The following is a 14,831-nucleotide window of genomic DNA, read 5'->3' on the forward strand; positions in this document are numbered from 1 at the left end:
ATGAATATATATATATAGTAGTTTTAGAGATAAACTTAATAACTACCCTTCTTAATAACTTTAGATAACCCGTTTACTAGCCCGCGTTAAACTTCGAGTTAGTAGCGTTTAAAGACTATAGTAACCTAGATTCTCTTAATTATAAAAAAGTATTTTATAATAGAATTAAGATTAAAGTTATAATTAACGTCCTATTTACGAACGCTTATAACGCCGCTACGAATATAGCCCTTAGCGCCTCTAGGCCCCTAGCTAAGGGTTTAGTAAAACTCCGTATTAAGGATACGAAAGCTAGGGTTTAACTAGATACGGACGTAACTATAAAAAGTTCCGAGGTTATTAATAATATATAATTAGTATTAAACGTTAGGTTTTTTATAAATAGAGAAAGTTTTTTAGCTCGAGATAGTCTATTATTATTTTTATAAGCTTTATAAATATTAAAGCGAGGCTAGCTATAGTTAATATTATCTTAGTGTCGAATATAATATTATATAATTATTAAGCTACTTAGAAAATGAGGAGCATTGGCCCTAGAGAGGGGAAGCTTATATTTTAATATTAAAAGACTAAATAACCGAATTTTATAATTACGTATCCGTTACTTCTTACGCTACTTTCCGCTCGTATTTCTAAGCTTATTATTATTTATAACTCTATAGCTTATATTTAATAATACGTACTACGCTAAAAGCTACTTAATTATTAACTTATATAAATATTATACCGAGGTAGCTAAGTATATAAGACTAACTCTAAGTAATAAAAAGACCGTAATAAGTTCTTATTATTAAAAAATCGGTATATTATTTACTTAATAGCTTAAGCTTAGTTTATATTATAATATACTAATACTATATTAATAAGTCTTTTAAAATTCCGGGGTTAAAAGAAGCGTAGTTAGAAATAAGGATTAAGTACTCTATAATAGGGGTACGGGATCGGGAACTATAGTAATAATATTATAATAGCGCGCGGTTTATTTTAAAACGAACTTAAGGCGTAATTTATAGGGTCTAAATATTAGAGCTAATTTTTATTAAATAGAATTAGCGAATGAGAATTGGGAATATAGTTAGTATACTTAGCCTTATTAAGTAACTCGTAACTAATTTACGATACTACTATAGAAAGGCTAATTATTTTTACTTGCTAAGCTTAGAGAAATAGAGTATTATAATAGAATAATAGCTAATATTTTAAAAATCGCTGCGTATTATAAATAAGTACGTTTAGTTTAGCTAGCTAGTACTTAACTTAACTTCAATACGTAATATAGGCTAAAGAGCTTATTAGCGCAGTTTATTATGGCCTACTTATAAAAAGAGGTAGAGTATAACCTTTTTTTAAAGAGGTCGTTACTTTTTATAACTAAGATTGCGCATAACTTATTTTAATAGAATCGGCTAGGGTAGTATGGGCCTTTAAATTTAAGATAGTTATTATTGAGTAGTAGTTAAATAGGTAGGGGTTATTATATATATATTAATAAGTATAATAAATAAATAGTTATAGGAATAAACCCTATATTTATATAGTAAGTATATAATCCCCTTATATAAGGATACCCTTACTAGCCTTATTTATATTTCTAGTTAAGTATAAGTTAGATCGCTTAGGGCGAAATAAGTACTGTAACGAATGTCCTAGGGTAGTCTAATACTTTTTTAAAGTTCTAATTCGTTCTATCCCGCTTTCTTTACGTAATTAAGCTAGGTTTAGGGGCGTTTATAATTACGTTAATACGGACTTAATAGTTTATAACGTTAGTCTTATTAAATAGTAGTACTTTATAACGAGACGTTATTTATAAAGAAACTAAATTAAAGTATTAAATTTTAAAACCTAAGGCATTGCGCCGTTTGCGCTTTAGCTAACGGCTTATTTAAAGACTACGGTAGTAATAGAATTTAGGATACCCTTATTTAGGTAAAACTTATTACATATGGTTATTATTTAGTTAATTATATAGCCGGGCTAGGATTGCCCTATAAGGGATAGATATTACTCGTTTATATAGATTTATTATAGGCTTAGTAAATTACTTAAGTAATATAATTATACTTATCCTTATTTATTATATTATTACTAACTATACTAAAGATTTATTAAGTCGTTATTATTTTATAAAGCGCGCGTATTTATAACTACTATATCCTTAGCTTGTAGATTATATAGTCTAAGTAGCTAGGGGCTAAGTAGTAATATACTAAGGCTAGCGTTTTACTTATTTACGTAGCGCGTATTTTTAACGTTATTATTTAAGGGGCTCGTATTTTAATTATTTTAATAACTTATAACGTAAGTTACCGCCCCGCTTATTTTAAAGTACTAAATTAGTATACCCTTTATTATATAGCGAAATGAAAGCTAAGGGCCGTTACCCTAATTATCCCTTAGGTTTTTTTACTAAACGATTTAATTATGGGGCCGGGAAGGCTTAGTATTTATATACTTTTTAATCGTGGGCCGCAAGCTATTACTAAGAGCTCGTAGTATTTAGGGCGGGCTATTAGTAACTAATATAGTAAGCTTATTAATAACTGGGCTAATAATAAGGCCGCTAGCGTAGGTGCCTCTAGCCCCTTTAATTAGAATACTTCGGTAGCGCGTATTAGTTATTAGTAATAAGCTTTAGTAAGTTATTATTAAGAGGGTATTATTCTCGTAGTGGGTATTAGTAACTAACGCTAGCCCTTAGTAAGTTATTATTAGAAGCTCTAGTATGTTAAACGAGTTTACGCCCTTATTATAAAAACGTTTTTTTTAAGATAGGGGGGTAGCTCGAGTTTAAGCTAAGTAGATATATCTTTGCGTCGTTATATATAAAGTATTGCTCGACTAGATAAGTAAAAAAGGCAAGTCGTTACCTCGGATATTTTATTACTAATATAGGCTATTACTTAGAATTTATTTTATATTTTATTATGTCTTATTACGTCTTATTACGTCTTGTTATGTCTTATTATATTAAAGGAGTCTGCGATTCCTTTTTCTTTTACCTACTTTAAATTATCTAACTAGTACTTATACCTAGCTTAGTAATCTTGATTATTCTTATTATTAAGACCGTTTTGCTAAATCTAAGCTATTATACTACGATAGACTCTTCTTAGCTTTAGCTTTATTCTTATAATATATGCCCTCGACTCGAGCTAAAAGTGGACCCGGCGTATAATATACTAATTACCCTACTATTATTTTACGTAATAAAGTCTATTATTAACGGGTACGTTTTTTTTTAAAAGCGTTTAGGATACCTCCGGTTATATTTATTAAGGACGAAATACGGTAATAAATCTTTACTATAGGATTTAGATAACTAGATAGAAGGATCGCTATATATTACAATTTCTTTATATCAAGGGCGTGTTTTAGTTAATTACGATTAGCGGTTTTTTAATAAGTTTTAGAATCCCCTAACTAAAGATAGCTTTTTTATAATTATAAAAATAGGTAAGTATATTATTACCCCTTATTAAATAGTTTACTAACATAATAAAACGAGAAGGTATTAAGGATATTATCCGAACTTTACTACTGAATTAATATTTATTTTTAAAAAATAATATATAGTAGATACGTAGCTATTTAAAAAAGTATGAAAAGAACTATGCTTAATATAATAAATATAGGTAGTAAATATAATTCTTTAGGTACCTAAGGTTCTTACTCGATCTAGGCTCTTATAATAATAAGTAAATTCGGTTAGTAAAGCTAAGAAAGAATACTAACTTTATTATTTTACTTTATTACTAAGGCTAACTACCGCTAGACTTTATAATAATATTAACGAACTTATAATATTACTTAGCTAAATTTCTTTTTAAGAATTTTTTTAAAACAATTCGAAATGCCGTTAAAGTAACTCTCGCTCTTAGTTTACGATATTTTTAAGTAAATATACTCTATATTTTTTATGATTAAAATAACGAGGTAATTTAGAACGAAGTTAGTATTACGCTCGATTTTTATACTCGGGCGAGTATTATTATCGGGGCCGCCTCTATACTGCATAGTAATACCGGGTTCTTAGGCCCTTTATTATAAGTATAAGCTCCTTATTATTATAAAAAATAGAAATAAAATATTAGATTACTACCTTAGATTAATAAAACGCGGGTTTAAGAAAAAGCTAGAGCTAATAGATAAAAGAGTATAGACGTTTTTAAAAGCTAAGAACGCGTTATATATTTTGCGCTTTAAGTTTAAACGAGTCGTATTTAAATATTAATAAACGGAGGTCGTAAATAGTAATATTAATTATTTATTAACGTTAAATAAGATCTACTTAAGTACTTTTATATTTAATAGTTCGAGGTTCGCTACTTAATATACTAAAGTAAATAACCTAGGGCCGTATATTATAAATTAATAATAATAAGTTATCAATTATTTTATACGTTAAAGTAAGAGATTAGTTAATAAGTTAGCTACTTTTAAATATATAGTCCTTTTTATAGTAAAGGCGATGGATTAGGATCTATCGTAGTATAAAGCCGGATTATAGATACTAAATATATTAAAAGAACTCTTATAGTGCTACGATTATTACTATTATAATAAGGGTATTACTAGCAATCCTTTAGATATATTATTAATACTATTATAGTCGTGGGCTTATATACGGTTATTAATTACGTAGTCCGATACTAACGAGCTTTATTAAAACGATTATACTCTAAAAGCTATTAGCTATATTAAAGAGAGGTAGTTAGTAGTAAGGGGATATATATTAGACGCTTTATAAAATAGATATATAATAGTCCTAGCTACGTTTTATAATAACGTAAATAGAGTATTACGCGTAATTAAGATACTAACTATTTAAAATAAAAGCCGGTCGCCCTTTAGGATATACTAAGTAAATATTATATATTATTAAGAGGACCTTTTTTTTATTACTAATTAAAGTAGTCTAGAATAAGCTATTATAATTAAAGAGGTAGAGGGTAAGGTATTTAGAAATTCGATTAAGTATTAAAAACTTTTGCTAATTATATAGGATCGTCCTTACTTAGGATAAGAGTACTACGTTAAGGAGACTAGGCTATTTTAACTTTTTATATAAAGAGGTAAATCGAAATTAGCTTTGCTAAAAAAGACGGAGGTAGATTTCTATTATTTAGACGTATTAATATTATAAATAACGTTTAAACCTAAATAGAAAATTTAATCTTTAAGACGTAATACCTAGTTAGAGTATTATATATAGTAGCCCCGGATCTCCTCTCCCCTCTAGCCCTTTAGTAATATTATAAAACTAGTAACTATATTAAGAATCGCCCCCCGCTTCGACTCCCGTACTCGCTTTTTATACGTTCGTTATTAACGTATTTTATTTATAGCTACGCGAGCTACTCTTAATCGGATTTTTAATATAAAAAACGCGCGCTAATAATATATGTTTTAATAAGTTATAAGCTACTTAATTATAGCGCGTAATATATAATATATTTTTATATTAGCCTGCGCGATTTTTTCATAATTAACCTAATATTAATCTATATTAATAATATTTTTAAGAGGCCTAAGACTATATCCCTACTATTATAACCCCGTTCCCCTTAATTACGGTAGCTAAATAGATATATAATAGTTATTAATAAGAGAGTATATCGAAAATATAACTAATAATAACCTTACGAAAATAGTAAGTAAAGGAGTTAAGTACTAACCGTTATAAATTATATTTTCTCCCCGATAGAGCAATCTGCCGGGGCCGTACCGTATATTACGTATTAAGGAAAACTAGGTATATTACGCTTTATACCTAATTACTAATTAAAATAATAATTAACTAACTTAACCATTATCTTCTTTTTATTAACTCTTAACTTTCCCCCGCCCGTTTAGAGGGCGAGCTATACCTATTCTAACGTATATAAGACCTCCTAATACTAACCTATATAAGTAGCTAAATCCTATATTATATACTCTTTTTTATTAAAAATTAGGGGGCCCCTTATATACTCCCTTATATTTATAATATAGCCCGTATTAGAGGGATTTCTAGTTTTATAAAATATAATTTCTAAATTGATATTAATATACTAAATCTTAATATTTATATTAGCCCGGCTATTTACGGCGTTCGTATTATTACTTAGCTAAATTCCGTATTATTAAAAAGTACTTTACTAATCCTTAAGTATATTTATATTAGTTACGATAGCTATAGTATTGAGCTAGCCGAGGGTGCTTAGCCCGAGAGGGGTAGACTTATTAATAAGTATCTTTAAGTTCTTATCGAGGTAGTAATTTATATATTAATAAGTTTATTTAGTAAATGTATTTAGTAAATTTATTTAGTAAATTTATTTAGTAAATTTATTTAGTTTAAATAGAGAGTAGCTTTAAGTAATATTAAAAACGATAGGGATAAAAAGAATTTTTATAAGCTCTAAGTAATAAATATTAGCCTATTTAGCCCTTTTTAAAAAAGCTTTTACGTTATTATTAAAGTTTAGAACCTTTATAGTTAAGGGCCGCCTTTAACTATTATAGCTAATTATTATAGCTAACTATTATAGCCGACTTTTATTATTAACCTTTTTAGCTAGTATTACTACGTAAGGTAGCTTACTTATCCTAAATTATATAATAGTTTTTATATCGAAATTATTATATTACCTTAAGCGCGTACTTAGGGTATATTGCGCGTATTATATAATTAAAAAGTATACTATATTATATAATTTCCCTTAAAAGCGTAATCCCGTTAAAGTCGATCTTTTATACTTATAAAGCCGGAAAAAAACCACCATATAAATTATATTTTACTAAAAAAGCGTATCTTAAAAAAGTATTTTACTGTTTTACGTTTCCTAGTCTTTTAATAATCTAAGTTAGCGATTATATTTATAATAATTAATACTTTGCCCTTAACTATAGTTAGCTATTTATCCTTAGGCCGTCCGAGCTTAATAATTTTTAAAACAGAATTATAACTAACTTTATTAAGAGCGAAGCTAGTTATGAAGTAGTAAGTTATATTATTAATCTAATTAGATATAGCTAGTCTAAGCTACCCAGAACCGGATTATAAGTACTTAAAAATAAATATAATAGGGGAGATATAAATAAGAGATTTCTAAAGTAAAAAAAATAAAATTGATAAAAAGTAAACGTAATAAAAATAGGCCCTTAAAAAAAAAAAGAATATATAAAATAAGTAGTCTAACGAGTAATCTAAAAATAGCTAGTTTTAATTCAATAATAGGGCGAAGTAAAGCGCTAGGACTCGTTACTAACTTATTAGCTATTAACTAACCGTTACTTTTTAAGCTTCGCTACTAATAAAAGCGTTTAAAACTAAATAAAATAAATCGTATTAAGAAGTATTAGTAATAGCCGAGCCCGCGTTAAGCTAAGCTAAAGTAGCTATACTTTAATATTATAATAGCGCTTAGCTTTTAAAATAGAAGTCGCTACTAAAAGTAATTTAGAACTACGTTAAAAATTAGCTAGGTCGGTTAGTATTAGTTTAGAGCTTAGTAATAGCTATTATAAAGCTATTATAAATAGGCTCTAGTAAGAAGAGATAAAAAGTTCTTAGCTTTTAAAAAATTACTAAGGGGCTTACTTATATACTAATAGTAAATACTACGGGAATTACTTAAGAAAGTAGAGCTCTCTATATAACTAAGTACGTTAACTTTTCTTTTATAAATAAAAATAAGTAGGGCTATTAATACTAATCTAATCCTTTATACTTAGATTAGAACTCTTATTAAGAAGTCTTTTATACGACTATATATTTACTAAGTATAATTAATCTTCTCGTCTTAGACTTTTTTTACCTCGTTATTTTATATTTTCTTATTATTATAAATAGTACTTATTCCGTAATTATCTAAACTACTATCTCCCTAAACTTAGTTATAATATCTTTAGTAATTAGGGTTGTATTATACTATCTCTCTTAATTTATTTATTCTCTTACGTAACGCTCAATAGCACCCAGTCCTTATACCTAGTTTTAATACCTAGTTTTAGTACCTATTTCTAGTAGTTCTAGTACCTAGTTCTAGTAAATAGTTCTAGTAAATAGTTTTAGTACCTATTTCTAGCGGTTTTTAGTACTTAGTTTTAGTATATAGTTCTAATAAATAGTTCTAGTAAATAGTTTTAATAAATAGTTCTAATACTTATTTCTAGTAGTTCTAGTACCTAGTTCTAATAAATAGTTCTAGTAAATAGTTTTAGTAAATAGTTCTAGTACCTATTTCTAGCAATTCTAGTACCTAGTTGTAATAAATAGTTCTAGTAAATAGTTCTAGTACCTATTTCTAGTAGTTCTCGTACTTAGTTCTTATACCTAGTTTTAGTACTTAGTTTTTAGCATCCGGTTTTAGTACCTATTTCTAGTATATTAAAAATATTATTAAAACGAGAGCTATAATAAGTACTTAGACAAGAGTTAGGACTAATACTAAAATAAGTACTAGAATAGCTTTATCAAGACTAGTATTAGGACTAAAGATTAGTATTAAAAAAGGGAGCTAATTTTTTAAGTCTAGCTAAGTAGTATAAAAAATAACGATACTCTACTATAATAACCTTCTTAAAAAATAATAGTATAAGCACTAAAAAAGATTAAAATTCGAACCCTACTTAGGTCTATTTAGCGTTAGCATAAGTATCGCAAAACGATATTAAGTAAATATAAATTTACTAAGGGTAGCTAATAAAAAGCGCGTTATCCTATAAACTTCGCTTACCTTTTTTTATTTATACGGATATTTATTTTTCTTAGCGCTTATATATCATATAATAAGTATACTTATCTTATTATTTATATTATAAACTAATTAGTTATATTATATAGATTATAAAGAGCCTCGCTATTAATTTAAATAAAGTTATATAAGTTATTCTCTATTTTAATAGATCTAGGCATTTTAAGTAAGATCTTTAATAATACGACTAAATATAGGCAGTTAGTAATCGCCCCGGTAGCTTCTATATAATCGAGACGGATTCGGAGACTAATCCTCGTTTAAGGGATCTAAAATAGGTCCTAAAATAAGTCTCGGGACGGGCCCTTAGATAGGTCTTTAAATAATATAAGCTATTTTAATAGATATAAGAAATAATAAGCTATTACGCAAATAACTTCTAATTTAAAGCCTAAACTATCTTATTTAAATTTATTTTACCTCTCTTTACTAAAGAAATATAGTTTTACTTTTTATTCGTAACCTCTTTATATTTTTCTTTTAGTTAGAAATAGACTTTCTTTACGAAAAAGAATATAACCTTATACTTAGCTATCGTTTATTAAATACTTTTCTTAATCCGTATTAGCTTATATTTATTACCGGTACTAATAACTATATATTCTATTCCCCTTATTTAAAAAGTCACTTCCCTTAATATAAGCCCTATTAATCCGCATTAAATATTAGTAAAAGTTGAAATATAGTAGTTAATCGGGGTATTAATTATAACTCGTATAGTTTTATAATATCGAAGTTTATAAAATTAAAAATATTTAATTAAAAACCTCGATACTTTAGTTTACCCTCTAGAACCTTATGCCCTATAATATAAGATTAAGACCCAGTGCTATATATATTTTAGAGCGTAATTTTAGAAGTATATTTTATAATCGAGCGTTATTTTATAAACCTTATACTTAGATCTATCACTATTAGTAACTTGAAATAAATACTTACGTTAGAAGTGTTTAGTTAAATTATGAAATATATAAAACTTATAAATAAGTTCGTTTAATTAATATTAGTTATTTAAAAATAAGTCTAAGGCCTAGTCAATATAAATAAAGTACTTCTTAAGCCGCTCTTTAGTATAAGTAATAAAAATAGATTATATAATAAAATCTAAGCGGCCTCTCTTTATTAAATTAGGAACATAGTTATAACTTATAACCTTTAGTACTAACCGAGGGCTAGATAGGGGTATAATAAATCCTTTATAAATAAGATAATATATTAAAACGGTATTAATAACTTTATCCTTTTATTAGTATTAACTTTCGAACGTAGCTACGACTAGAATAGTTAACTTCGCTATTAAATATCTTTATACTAGGCCCCAAGGTTAATAAGTATTACTTAATATAAGGTTAGTAAACCCGATATTATAAGTTTAACGCTTTATATTATCTATAACTTATTTATTAGTCTACTTATCTCTAATTTTTTATTTAAGTTCTCTCCGAAGCCTCTATTTTTTATTCTATTTTTTATTATATTATTGGTTTAGCTTTTTTATGTTATTTAGAGCCTTAGGGTAGTTTTTAAAGAGCCCTTATTAGGTCCTTAATAATTAAATATATAATAACTAATATAAACTACTCTATTATAAAACTAATAAGGCGGCGCTCAAAAATAAAGTAGTTAATATTATAGGACTATTTAATAAGCGCTTATTATAGCTTTTAACTCTAAAGAATACCCTAAAGGTCGGTTAAGATATTCTACCCGAGGTAGTACTTTTAAAAAAGATCGGAATTATTATATCCTAGAGCTAGATTCTAGAGGGCTTTACTAACGTTAACTATAATATAAGTTAGTATTACTAGCTATTAAATTATTAATAAGATAGACTACTCTAATTAAACGTATTAGTAATATTATAACGTAAATTATATACTATTATAAGATACTTAAAGCTAAGTATTTTACTAATTTTCTAAATTTATATTATTATTATATTAGAGGAGATACGATCGTTAGAAATTTTGTAGCCCGTTAACGTTTTAATAGTATAATAAAATATAAAAATATTATTTAAGTCCTCTCTTAATAGTAGTAATAGCTCCTACTTACTAGGATATATATTTAAATTATTAAAATAGTACGGCGAAGTAAGGCTAAATATATTAAAAACTTAAAATTAGAAAGGGACGCTTAGAAAAAAAACGTAGGGGCTTAGGAATAAGGACGGGTTAAATATTGTCTTAGGAATAAAATATGTTTTTTTATAACGTAAGTAAATCCTATTAGTTATAGTAGACTAGAACGACTTATTATTCTTTTTTTTTAAAATAGTTTTTAATAAACTTTAGAATAAACTATAAGAAAAGCTTATATAGTCTACTTTCTAGGTTTTTAGTAAGTACGACTTTAATATTTTTAAAGCGTAAATTTAAAGTCGCCTCTAAGTAAGAACCGGCCGGAGTAAATAAAAAAAAGAATATAGCGAGGATATATAACTCTCTAAACTTAAATAACTTTTTTATTATACTTAGTATTATCTCGATTTACTATTTAAAGTCGTTAATTATTATATAACGATTAGCTCGGTACGACTTATTTAAGTAGTACTTCTTTTTTAAATTTTATAAAACTTATAACTATTAATAAGAGTACTAATATCGTTCTATATAGGGGAAACTTATTCTATATATACTACGGTTTAGTTTTTAATTAATCTTTTTATTAATAGCTCTCTTAAAAACGAGCTAAAAAGCTTTTAATATATACTTAATAAGCTCTTTTTCTTAGTTTTATATTTCTTTTTATTATTTTTATTAATTTTCTAACTTAAGATCTAATTAAAAAAAGTTATATATAAGGCCGAGCGAGATCTTTATATAGTAATTTTATAAGTCGTACCTAAGAATATAATAGAACTTATCAATAAATAATATTAATAAGTTAAAGAGTATACGAAGTCCGCGAGTACGTACTAACGCTACTACTCCTTTATAGTATTAAGAAGTATTATTGTCCTAGGGCTATAATTTTAATAAGTAAAGGGATCCTTATTAAACGCTTCTACCTTACTTTACTAATACTTAGATAACTAAATATTACTATCAAAGAGCTTAATTTAGTTTTTAATATTTATATTATTGTCGCTAAGATCGTTAATATTAGTAATATTAGTACCTAAGTTATTCTTTTAGTCCTTTATATTAAGAATATCGTCGCTATTATAGTCGTCGCTTTTAACTTCGGTAACAAATAACGTATCGGAATTATAAGTATTTACGGTCGTATATTAGTATTTTAATATAATAAGAGTTAAGGTAGTAATAGAGAGGGAATAAATAAATAAGTTAGGAGAGTTTAGTTTAAAAAGCGTATAGATTAAAAAAACGGGTATATTAAGTAGTATATAGTGGTTTCTTTCCGGCTTTATAAATATAAAAGATCGACCTTAACGGGATTACGTTTTTAAAGGAAATTATACGATACGGTATACTTTTTAATTATATAATATGCGCAATATGCCCTAAGTACGCGCTTAACGTAATATAATAAGTTTAATACGAAAACCGCTATATAATTTAAAATAAGTAAGCTACCCTACTATTTATTAATAATAGGCTAAGTAATATACTTACGTAGCGGCGCTAGTTAAAAAGGTTAATAATAGAAGTTAGCTATAATAATTAGCCATAATAATCGGCCGTAATAATTAAAAGCGGCCCTTAATTATAAAGGTTTTAAACTTTAATAATAACATAAAAGTTTTTAAAAAAAGGGCTAAATAGGCTAATATTTATTACTTAGAGCTCGTAAAGATTCTTTTTATCCTTATCGCTTTCAATATTACTTAAAGCTACTCTCTATTTAAACTAAATAAATTTACTAAATAAATTTATTAAATAAACTTATTAATATATAAACTACTACCTTAATAAGAACCTACTCTATTTTTAGTATATAGTTAGTAATTAGTAAGCTAGAACTTTTTAAAAATACTTATTAATAAGTCTACCCCTCTCGGGCTAAGCGCCCTCTCTAATTAGCTTAACGCTATAGCTATCGTAACTAACGTAAATATACCTAAGGATTAATAAAATACTTTTTAATAATATAGAATTTAGCTAAATAATAATACGAATGCTATAAATAGCCGGGTTAATACGGACATTAAAATTTAGTATATTAATACTAACTAAGAAATTATATTTTATAAAATTAAAAATCCCTTTAATATAGGCTATATTATAAATATAAGGGAATATATAAAGGGCCCCTTAACCCTTAACGAGAAGGAGTATATAATATAAAATTTAGTTACTTATACGGGCTAATATTAAAAGGTTTTATATATATTAAAATAAGTATAGCTCGCCTTTTAAACGGGCGGGGAAAGGTTAGGAGCTATTTTAATTAGTAGTTAAGTATAGAGCGTAATATACTTAGTTTTCTTTAATACGTAATATATAATACGGCCCCGGCGGATTGCTCCGTCGGGGGGATACTAAGTAGTATAATACTTATAAATTATATAATATATAAAAGTAAGCTATAATAGGGCTTATTTTAGTAGCTACATTTAGCTATTAAAAACTAATAAATAAAAAAGGATTAGGGAGTTAAAGAATTAATAAACTAGTCGTAGCTACGTAAATAGTTTAAAAAGATATAGCTAAGGAATTATAATAAGTACTCTAAGGTATATAGTAAGGATAGGTAAAAGTAAGGGTCGCTTACTAAATATAGTACTTAAGTCTAAAATAGCGATTATTCTATAATTAATAGCCTACTAGATTCGGCGGTAAAAGCTATTAAAAACGGTAGTAAACTAGCCGTTTCTTAGTTTAAAAAAGTAGTTTAAATAAAATTCTTTTAAAGCCCTTAACGCGTTATATATATAAAAACTTATAATTAAGACCCTTATTAACGGATATATAATTAAATTATTTATATAAATAATAATTTACGACGCCCGAAATATAAAAATTAATAATATTTAAATATAACTTAAAGTTATTTTTAAAGCTCTTAATAATAAAATCTAAGTATAAGTAAAAAAGCTAATAGTAATAATAACCCTAGCTTAGTTCTTAAACTACTTTAATAATAAAAAGAGTATTTTAATTTATATAGGTAAAAATAAATATCCTATATAAAATAATTATTAAGTATAATAGGTAATAACGAGCTCTTTATATAATAATAACCTAGTTTCCGAACTAAGGTTAGTTTTAGAAAAAAGAGGATACTAAAATACTCCTTATTTATTATAAAGACCGGAGTTTAATAATTACTAACTAAACTATAACTACTAGTAGTTTAATAAGTAATCTAATTATAATTAGTATAACAACTTTAATTATTTAAATAACCGTACGCTAGTTACTTAATATAATAACTTGCATAGAAATAATAATTATTAACAAAGTAATTAATTCAATAATTAACCTACGACGTAGGCTAATAACTAAATAATTAATATTATATAATAAATATAATAAAATACTTAGTCTTAGCTATACTAACCCCCCTAAGTAAGAAGTTTTATAGTATTATTATAATTTAATAAGTATATTTATAACCTTAATAATAACTTTAATAAACTATATTAGTAATACGATAATTACTATTTAAACCGTTCTAATTATAACTAACTACGTTATATATATATATAAGCCTATGTATTAGAAAAATAAAATAAAGAGCTATTAAGATAAGATAAGGATTAAAATTTGAAATAAGCGTACTATAATAATAACTAACTAAAGGAACTAAATATAAATAATGATTTTAATAATATAAACTACGGACTTCTAAACTACGATCTAATACCTATAATTAGGGACATCGTATTTTTTATTACTAACTCTTTAAATATATATAACTATAAGAAATATAATAAGTAATTCCCTTTAAATAATAAACTATTCTAATACCTCTATAACGTATATAACGTAAGTCTTTAATATAAACTATAAATACTAATAGCTAATACCTTTTTTAAGATTCCTTAATTACTAAATAACGAGGATTAGAAAAAAGCGTACTTAATAATATTATATTAATAATAGAGGATAATATAATAACTATTTTATTAATAATAAATATTCTAGCTACTAATAAAGCTAAACTACTTATTATTATTTTTAA

Source organism: Colletotrichum lupini, chromosome 4 (assembly GCF_023278565.1).
Source record: "Colletotrichum lupini chromosome 4, complete sequence".
In the NCBI taxonomy this organism is placed as follows: domain Eukaryota; kingdom Fungi; phylum Ascomycota; class Sordariomycetes; order Glomerellales; family Glomerellaceae; genus Colletotrichum; species Colletotrichum lupini.